The sequence below is a fragment of the Grammomys surdaster genome, unplaced genomic scaffold, assembly GCF_004785775.1.
Source record: "Grammomys surdaster isolate TR1022 unplaced genomic scaffold, NIH_TR_1.0 130, whole genome shotgun sequence".
NCBI classification, from domain to species: domain Eukaryota; kingdom Metazoa; phylum Chordata; class Mammalia; order Rodentia; family Muridae; genus Grammomys; species Grammomys surdaster.
In genome coordinates this window covers 24,626,009-24,636,019 of record NW_021604588.1, presented here as the reverse complement: position 1 = coordinate 24,636,019, position 10,011 = coordinate 24,626,009, and the positions used below count along the sequence as shown (strand labels likewise).

At 48.0% G+C, this 10,011-nt stretch overlaps 1 protein-coding gene across 1 annotated transcript in view; it reads left to right on the top strand.

The window, feature by feature from the left end:
• The first annotated feature begins 298 nt into the window (after positions 1-298).
• The window catches only part of Hhat (hedgehog acyltransferase), a 238,387-nt gene continuing 228,674 nt past the window's right edge, over positions 299-10,011 (top strand). Inside the window, exon 1 of the mRNA XM_028760381.1 lies at positions 299-538. The gene's annotated coding sequence lies outside the window, so the exon portion shown is untranslated. The remainder of the gene's footprint in view (positions 539-10,011) is intronic.

Sequence of the window (10,011 nt, the reverse complement as noted above, 5' to 3'; positions counted from 1 at the left end):
AGTATAATTATGTCCCCCAAATAACAAAGGCCATATGATACCAAGAAAGTATTAACGTGGCACCCTGTGTTTTTATTTTGGGCAACCTGGCACTCCTGGTCTGGCCGTTTTAGTTGGTGCTGGGGAAGATGGAAGTGAAGATGGTTTTAGGTCTCATAGAGTGCAAAGCCGGTTTAGCAGAGATTTCCCCCGCTCTAACAATGTCTGCTAAAAGCCCTTCTCTGGCCTAAGTCATCTTCCTGTAGCCGGGCAGGCCGTACACACCCCCAGCCCAGACTCATTCCTTTGGGGACCGGAAGAATCCTGAAGCCTGAGGTTCTGGTGGGACCCTGTGTGATGATTCGGCTCCGGTAAATGTACAGAGCGCCGGCCAATCCTGTGTCCGGGAACCCGGGCGCAACATCTCAGGCCAGGCGCTCACCCTGGCGGCCTCCGACCCGCGCTACGCTCGCGAGTCCTTCCCGGGCCGCGGCTCCGCGCGGCGGGGTGCAGGGACGCCTTCTCTCCCGCGCGCCCGGCTCTGCAAGCTGAGATTCCGGTGAGACGGACCGGGCCAGCCGTGCGGCGGGGGCGCGCAGGCGGGGGCGTGGGCGGCGAGGACGCGCGGGGTCGGCGGGCGCGCGTGGAGAGCAGGCGGGAGGGCTCGCGTGGAGATGGCGGCGGCGCAGGGGCCTGCGGTGGCAAAGGCCGCCACGACTTCCTCGGCGCGGAGGCAGGGGGCTGGCTGGGGTGCCGCAGCAGGTCGTGGGAGGCTCGCCGCTGACGTGGGGGAGAAACGCAGTAGCGTTTCCGCTTCCCGTGTCCGCGTGCCGGAGGGCGGCGACACAAAGGCGCAGAGTCCCGGGAACCGAGAACCCTGCTGCTCCCTGCAGGAAGGGCGCCTGCATGGCCGCCCTCCCACACCCTCTGGCCCGGCTCAGATGAGTGTGTGTGTGTGTGTGTGTGTGTGTGTGTGTGTGTGTGTGTACGCGCGCATCGGTGAGCGCAGGAGACCTAACTTCCCACTTGAGTGAGGCAGGGTCTCTCAGTCAAACCTAGGCTCGTTCCCTGGAGAAGAGCTGGATTGCAGTCCCTCAGAGCATGTTAAGTGGGACCCGTGGATCTGAATTTGGGCCCTCAAGCCTGGGCAGCAAATGTTTAACCACGGAGCCATCTCCCCAGTTCTCAGTTTAAAGAGCTCTTTCGCTTTCTACTCTCTGGATTCATCTGTTCAGTGGCAAGACTGGGAGACACCAGTTTTTATGCAGGCTCCCATCTCCCAGATTCTAGGTGTGCATAGCTGTTGTGTTGGCTGCTTTTAGATTACGGCCTTGTACTTGTGGGAACTGACTCTGTGTTACGCTGTTTGTGTCTGCTCCTTGCAGTGTGGTGTTCTATTACTTCTTAGAGCTAAGCATCTGCTCTAGTGCTATAGGGATATAGCTTTCAGGGAAGGCACTGTAGGACTTTGGGCTTTCACTCTGAGTCTAGAATTCCATTCTCTTCCCCGCTTCTATTCTTCATGTTCTGTGTTCCCTGTGATTTTTCTCTCGGTAGGATGGATCATGTGCTGGCTAAGGACAGTTCTGACCCTAGAGGTGCAGTTAATAATTTAAGTGTATATGTTGGTTTGACAGCATCCCGGAAAGACAAACTATGTTCACTAAAGAGCGTTCAAGGCTACCAGCACCACTGACTTGTCTGTGCTAGTCTGATGTCTGGACCCTTCTTTGGGGGTAAAGGCGTCACCTGTTTTTTACTTTGCTTTCTCTTGGAGATTCACCAACTGAAGGTGAGGTCAAGGCCCTGGTTGGCAGTTGGCAAGATCTCCTGGTGCCATCAGGCACTGGTCAGTGTGGCCCAAGGACAGGTGTGCCATACTTCGGGGCCTCGGGGAAATAAAATTCTTGGTTCTTGCAGAACTTGCTACAAGCCTTTTTGGAGGGTTTTTTAAAGGGTGAGGAGAGAACTCAGGACAGTGCTGCTTGGAAGGAGGAGATCGAGAGGTCAGGGCAGCCATTGCCATATGAGACCCTGTACCAAAAAGCAAAACCAAGTCTAAAAATAAGTAAAAGACATAAAAATTCAGGGATTATACATGATATTGTAAGACCCCCGGAGTGGGGAAACCCCCACTGAAGCCACAGGAGATTATGATCATCCAGAATCACTCGAGACCAAACTTGCTGCAAACCGCAAAAGGCTTTATTTCTGGATTTCGGGGTATCAGTCAGCTGAGGCCGAGGTTCACAAGGGAAGCATTGACCTTGAGGTTCGGGAGCAAGGGGTATTTAAAGGAGAAAACCACAAACCAGGGGGGGAAGGGGGAAACCAGGAGGTGACAGTGGAGAAAGCCCAACCTACATCATAAAAACAATTGGAAAGTTTCAACCTATTATTCGGCTAGTCACAAACCAGAGTGGGGAGTGGGAAACATCCTGTACACATTCTATTCAGGAATGTGACCTTAGCCTAGTCATTTACCTTGTGGTCAGTCACTTCCTGGGGTGACTTGGCCAACCTGTATTACTAGTTCTGCTATTCTTTGTGGGAACGACCTGGCTGACTTGCCCCCTGGCTAGTTCTTTCTTAGGGTGGCCAGCTAGTTCCTGGAACCTAGGCCTGTGAACCTGCCAACCTTAATTCAGATGAGGGGGTCTCAAGCTTCTCTATGAATTTTTATATCCTTACAATACTGAAACAAAGTTGTCAAAATGCCACAAAAGCTCAGATTTGTATAATGTTCTATCGAGGGATATTTGATCACACTGTGACCCCTGAGGTTGGTTATTTTTTTTACTGAAAAAACCTGTTTCCAGTTGTGGTGTGGCTCAGTCCTTAGCACACACCTTTAATCCTTCTGCCTGGAATGCAGACACACTCTTAGTACACACCTTTAAGGCCAAACAAGGTAAGTTAGGTTGTAGAAGGAAGCAGCCATGTTTGAAAGTGATGTCTAATTGAGTGGCAGACAAAGTGACAAATCAGAGAAAGATTTCACAGAATAGGACATGCCCAATTCTCATGAGAAGAGAGGCAACATAAAAGGGAGTAGAAGGGAGAGGGAGGGGGAGGGGGAGGGGGAGGGAGAGGAGGCAGTTGTTTAAGTTACCCTTTTCATTCCTTTGATCAATATGCCCCACGATAAGCATTTCCAGAGAGAAGGGTTTTTTCCTCATGCAGGTTAGGCTTCATTCCATTAGTGGAGGGGGGCGGGGCTTCTGGACACATTGTATCTATAGTCAGGAGGCAGAAAATGAACAGGAAGTGTGGCCTGGCTATAAACCTGAATGTCTGCACCTGGTGACCTGCCAGGCTCCACCTCTTAAAGGTTCCACAACCTTCTCAAACAAGTTCACTAGTCGGGCACCAGATGTTCAAACAATGAGCCTGTGGGGAACATTTCAGGGAAGGAAAAGGAGTTACTTTAGTTTAGTCTACACCCTGAGATGACCTGAGGATGCTCTAAGGAGCCAGCCACTTTGTGGCACCCGCCTTTAATCTCAGCACTTGAGAGACAGAGGCAGGTAGATTTCTGAGTTCGAAGTCAGCCTGGTCTACAGAGTGAGTTCCAGGACAGCCAGGGCTACACCGAGAAACCCTGTCTCAAAAAAACCCCCAAAAAATAAAAAAATAAAAAAATAAAACAAATTAAATAAAAGAAAATTGAGAAGAAATTTTCTAGGTTTTCAAAAAAAAAAAAAAAACAAAAACCAGTCAAGACACAAGGACTAGAAGAGTTGAGAGTAATCTTGAGAAACTGAGTGTAGCTTAAAGTCCTTTTCACTGCCAAGTTTTCCAGACCAGTTTGGCTTTAATCTACAAAACATAAACAAAGAAATAAGAAAGGAAGAGAGGCCACTACTTGGTTGTTTATGAGGACGCTATAGCATTGCTGTGAAACTTGACAGGAAAATCACTAGAAACTTTGTGGGACCTAAAGTTGTTAAAGATACAAAGGATAGAAAACAGTCAGGTGGCTGGCTCTGGTTTACTCCAGGCAAGTAAGTTTTGTTCATACCAGGAAGGAATAAACTAGTTAAAGCCCAACTATTGAATTAGGGAGAAAAAGTATTTGATAAGTCATGTGTCTGTGTGCAGTACATACAGACTTTTGGCTGTGGCTGTGACTCAGTTGGTAGTGTGCCTGCTGAACACACACTGAGCCCTGGGTTCCATCCTCAGCACTGTATAAACAGGCACGGTAGCTTGTGTCTCTAACTCTGGCGCTGTGGATATTCAAAGGCGTACTATGTTACATCATGGGAGGCTGCCTGGGTAACAGCAGATAAGGTCTAAAAACAAACAAAACAAAACAAAAAAATGCTTTTAAAGGAGGGAAATTAAAGAAGATTTAAAATAATGGAAGATATATCATTGTTTTTCAGAGCCACAGAGTCATAATTCAATCTTGGGCTGGTTGTAGTGACTCATGCCTTTAATCCCAGCATTCTGGAGGCAGCGTCAGGAGGATCTCTGTGTGGTCCAGGCCAGTTCGGTACGGTCTACATAGCAAGTTCCAGCCCAGGCAGAGTTACATCACCATTTAAAAAAAATCAAAACTCAGGAGATTATTTTTTCAAAAATAGAATTGATAAGCTGATGCTGGTATGTGGGTCTGTGTTTTTTTTGCCTTACTGCTGGTGTGTCGGAACACAGCCAGTCCCACGCTTGGGGAGTGAAAACGCAGTCTAAGATAGGGGTCCCAGCCCATCTCTGTTTTTCCGGGTGAGAAATGGCGGTAAATGGAATGGAGGCTGTGGTTCCCATCCTCCTGTGTACCCAGAAGCTGCTGGGAATTGGGTACAGACTGCAGACCTGTGATGAGGCCGGGATGGGGGGGATGTGTGAGTGCCAGGGGTGCAGAGGACCCTTCTGCGTGGGCCTTAGGGGTGGTCTGTATGACAAAGGTCTCCCCCAGGCGGTTCTTGATGAAGGAGACAGTCCTTGCTCCTCCAAACTGCTTTATTCATGTCAGATTCGGATGCATGCGACTTACTCAGTATGAATCAGAGGTTAAATACCTTTTGCAGGAAGTGATATTCATTGGTTAAACACTCGGACCCCTTAGCTACCTCAATTAGCCTGGAGAACTCTAGGCTCTATGCTATGTGACTGCTTGTCATAGTCCTCTTAGTGGGACGTCGTGGTCATGTGCTCCAGGAAAGGAATCTGGTCGGGAGCTAGTTCAAACTCCTGCTGTTCACAATTTTTACCTGGGTTCTGAATTTGCTAAAACCTTAACTGTTCTGTCTGGTGGCACGGTCCACTGCCCCACACTGAGTGTGCTGTTAAGTGACGCTCAAACCTGGACAAAGGTGAGCTGTGGAGGTGGAGATCGGACTGGGGTCAGTTCTGGTGCATGCAGTTAGTGACAAGGAGAGAAGGGGGTTCTGGGACTTGTTGGTGTCAGAGTGTCATTAGTGTGCTGTTAGAAATATTGATGGACACATTTGTGCCTTTCCATAGTGACAGAATTTATTAAATAATGATAAATTCACAACCAACACCGTTTTTACTGGCTGCAGTTTGCCATATAGTTATGGTTTCCCTTGGTAGCTTGTTTAGTCAAACAGGTTCTTCTGTTCCGGTCTTAATTCCTGATGTGACTCTCAGATCACTCATACATCACACAGTAGGTCAGTCAGTCCATCAGTCTGTCTGTCTGTCAGGTTTTGGATGGGGTACGTAGTTCAAGAAAACACAGATTACTAGGAACTAAGGAGTTTATTAGAAGAGATATTAATGCCATGAGCAGACAGAGAGGCAGCAAGGCAGGTTCAGGCCCCAGCCGAAGAGATAGATGGCAGGAAGAGAATCAGAGTCCCCGTGGCAGAGGAGAGCTTCTTCTTAGTCCTTTGAGGGTGGGGAGAGTTTCATACCAAGAGCCCGCAGTCAGACTCTGACTCCTGTACAGTGGTCTACTGTCTGTGTATGTTTGTATGTAGGCTACAAAATATTTACAAAGGGTTAAGGCGGCGGCTGCAGAGTCCACAGCCCTTCAAAGAGGCCTCACTGTGGGTGAGCAGAAGGCTAATAGGGATACAAAGAGCACCAGATACTGAACTCATCTCCTGGAGGTCCAGCTGCAGAGTCAGGCTACAGAAGTGAGGGTGGAGGCCTTGGAGGTGAGGAGCAGAACCAGCTCCGGACAGATTGGGGGAGGACAGATGGACAGACAGATGGGAGGAGGACAGGTGGACAGACAGCAATTTCAGTGGCTACATAAGTGAGTGGTGAGGACAGAGCCAAGCCACAGCCTCTGTGGTGTGTGGTGACTACGGCTGGTGAGGTAACAGGCTGGCGGAGGTAACACATCCTCACGGCAGTATTAGATGCACCTTCTAACCGGGCCCAGGTGAGGGGATGTACCCTTGTCTATGTCTGGTGTGTTTGGGGAAGTTCTTGGTCTGGTTTTCCCGATATGATTTTAATACGCTAATGTGGCCCCGGTGTACTTTGAGAAAGGTACAGGGTAGCACCCTCTCTGCCTTCAGGAATAAGTTATCAGTCTGTGCCAAGTGCTGGCCAAATGGTGGGATTTATGGACACAACATGAGAGCAGAGTCATCCTTCTCCAATGGAGTCAAGGCTGCTTATAAAACAGAGTCTCAGGACAAGGCAACACCCTGGAAAAAACAGTTTTAAACAATACGGAGTAACTCAGGGCAGAGTACTGCCTGACCACAACAGCAAGCCCACGTCTTAAAAGCCTGCATTTTAAAAAGCGTACTTCAATAAAAATTATGTAAAGTATTCTGCTGTAAGAGACACTTGACTTGTTCAGATCTCCCTAATCTGGGAGTCTGAAATACAGAGGGTGCATTATCGTTGATTAAAAAGCAGTAAGATAGGTTGAGAATTGTCAAGGGGGAAAAATGCAATATCAGATCATTATTTTTTTGTTGAACTAGGGACTTGAAAAAGTTGATTCCTTTTTGCTCGTCTTTAGCACTCATATAAAAAGACTTAGGGTCATGTTTGGTGAGAGGATTGCTGGTTGGTATGCCACGCAAGCCAGAGAATGCTAAACTGAGGACCGAGCACAAAAATTTGTTTTTGGATTAATTTTCCTTCTGCTTGATTTCTTTTCTTTCTTTTTTTCTTTTCTTTCTTCTTTTTTTTTAAAGTATTATAACAATTGGCTTAAAAAGAATTTGCTTCAGGGGCTAGAGAGGTGGCTCGGTGGTTGAGAGCAAACACAGCTCTTCCAGAGGGCCAGAGTTGGGTCCCCTGCCTTCCTCTCAGGTGCCTTTACTCCAGTTCCCAAAGCCTCCCTGTTGTGGAAAAACCCTTGTCACCCTGCTAGGGGAGCATCACCTACAAGTGGGAGGACTGAGGAACCCAGCATCTGCTAACACAGAAAGCCAGAATCTCCCTCCACCACCCGCTGAGCTATGCAGTGACTCTAGTCATGCAGGTGATCCCAGGGTGACGTCATCCGAAGCCATACTGCCCTCATGTAGGTCCTGGGAAACATCAAGCCTCCCGTTCAAAGCCAGCACATGGTGGGGGCGTGGCGGGTGGAGTGGAGGTTACTGAGCAAGGGAACTGGCACATTCTATTGCGGGTTTAGAAGTCCCCAGTTTGTGTTAGAAGACTGTCTGCTGAGTCCTGGAGTTACCTCCAGTCTGTCCATCCGCTCCCCCCCCCCTTTGCATGTCCTGGTGATGTTAGGTTTGGAGAAGGGACTTCCGTTTATAGGATGTGGCCAGAAGTGTAAGACCTGTGGTTAGGCTTTGGAGGGGTCGCCATGAGTCTGGACTTTGTGCTCTAGGAGGAGGGAGTCATGTAATTTATATTCTGAAAACAGAACTGCAAACGGCTCCATCCAGTTGGATCCTCAGAGGAAGCTGAGGCCGGGAGTTGGTCCACTCGCTGACTCTTCCTGAAGCTGCGGTCGTCCCCGCAGTGTGCAGGCAAGCGTTCTCATTACTATGGTTTCTGGGGTGCTCATCTTTCCTAAATTTAGAACTAAGAATATTTCTGTTCTACTCAGCCTTTCTGTTTCTGGCCCACCAGCTCTCTGACACAGGAGTTAGCGTGGTTTACTTAGCCTTCCACCTGAGTCTCTGAAGGAATGTCGCTGAGGTAAAAGTTCTTATGTATTTTCATCACACCTACTTGGCTTTCAACTTTCCTTAGGAAGTATTTAAAATTATACCGACATTTAAGCTTGTTTACATTTAGATGGCTCATACCAACTCTTGTCATTCTGACAGACATATTTCCTTATAGACTTTGAGGGAAAATAGAATTTCCTGGCTGCCAAGAGAAGGTCAGAGAGTCAGATTGGTGTGTCTGAGTCTAGGCTCTGCTGCTCAGCTGTGTGGCAAGTTTCCTGTCCTCGCTGGGCCTTGGTTTCCACTGCAGTAGATGATGACACCTCAAGGCTGTAATTGGGATGAGAGTAAGTACTCTTTCAGGACAGTGAATATGCAGTGTTCTCTTCAGGTTAGAGCTACTGAGAAACGGTAGGGAAGCTACGTGGAGGAACATCTTCATGCTAGATTCTGGGAAGGGAGGTGGCTCATTTAGTGAAATGCTTGCCACACAAGCTTGAGGCCTGAGTCCAGATATCCAGCATCAGCCAGCCATAGTGGTATGTGCCCGTAATCCCGGGACTGGGGAGGTGGAGTTTCCTGAGACTTACTGCCAGTTAGCCATTTCGGGAAGCTCTAGGTTTAGTAAGAGATGCCGTTCCAAAGTCTAAGGAGAGTAATTGAGGAAGACACCCAGTGTTACCCTCTGACTTCTACGAGGGTGTACACGAAGCTACTCATATAATGAAAACACACACACCTGCACACACCCACACGCACATACACACATACAAACACACACACAAACACATGCACACACACATGCAGGAACACACACACACACACACACACACACACACACACACCAGTGAAGAACAAGAAGACATTGAACAGTTGGGCAGTACCTTGCTGTTCCCTGGGACTGGGCAGGGTTTCTTCCCCTGAGAGGATGGGAGCTAGAAACTCAAGTCCTCATTTCTGGCCATTGATGACTATGCTCTGTCCCACTGTGGGTCCCTTCTTCTCTCTGAGGTGAATTCTTTATCCTGTAAAGAGAGCCAGAGCTGTGAGGGTCATCTTTCAGAGCAGGTGGGCGCTAAATGACAAAGGATGGGAGTGGAAGCCATTCCATAGAGCTGCCATTGGCAGTTCTCAACATTTCCTGGCTGAGATTCTTTTCCTGTGGGTCTCTTAGACGTTATAAATCCAAGATACTTTAAAAACATTATTAACCCTGGGTCTCTTATTTCCAATATGCAATACAAAATCAATTTCCTGTCCATTTCTCCTGTCTGTCAATATTATAAGGTGGGACCCTGGTCCTGAGCTTTGGACTTGCCCATTTGTTTATGTTAAATTCCCAGCGTACAGCTGAGGCTTGGACTAGTTTGCTGGTAGAACTTAATCCTCCCTCGCCCTTCAGATAATTAAATATTCAGTGGGACTCTCTTATCGTGTAGACCTCTCTTATCTGTGTGCAGCTGTGATCAGGGGACATTAAATGGATGTCAATTAAATAATTTAAAATTGTTCCTTTATGAAATTTAACACAAATTGTTAAATTGTGTACTATTCTGATTGGTGTGAAAAGGCCCACTGGCCCCACTGCAGAGAGGACATAGCCTCTCTCGGTGTCCAGTGTGTCCACACATCTGCATCCCCCCACCTGGTCCTATAGTAGGCTCAGTCCCTAGAGTAACCATTGCAGACCCCAGGTGCTTGTGTTAAGTATCGTTAACAGTGGCCTCAAAGCGTAAGACTGGAAATTCAGACACGTGGCAGATGAGCCTCACAGTGTTTTCTTTAAGAGACAGCCAAAAGCTCCTAATAAGGAAAGAAAAAGACTCAGACAGGAGCTGCCGAGATCGATGGTTAAAAACATTTTCTATTCATGAAATTATGGAGAGAGGAAAAACTAAATCTGTGCTCCTACGTCCCACACTGCAGAAGTCCCAGCCACTGTGCATGCATGTGTCAGCAGAAGTCCCAG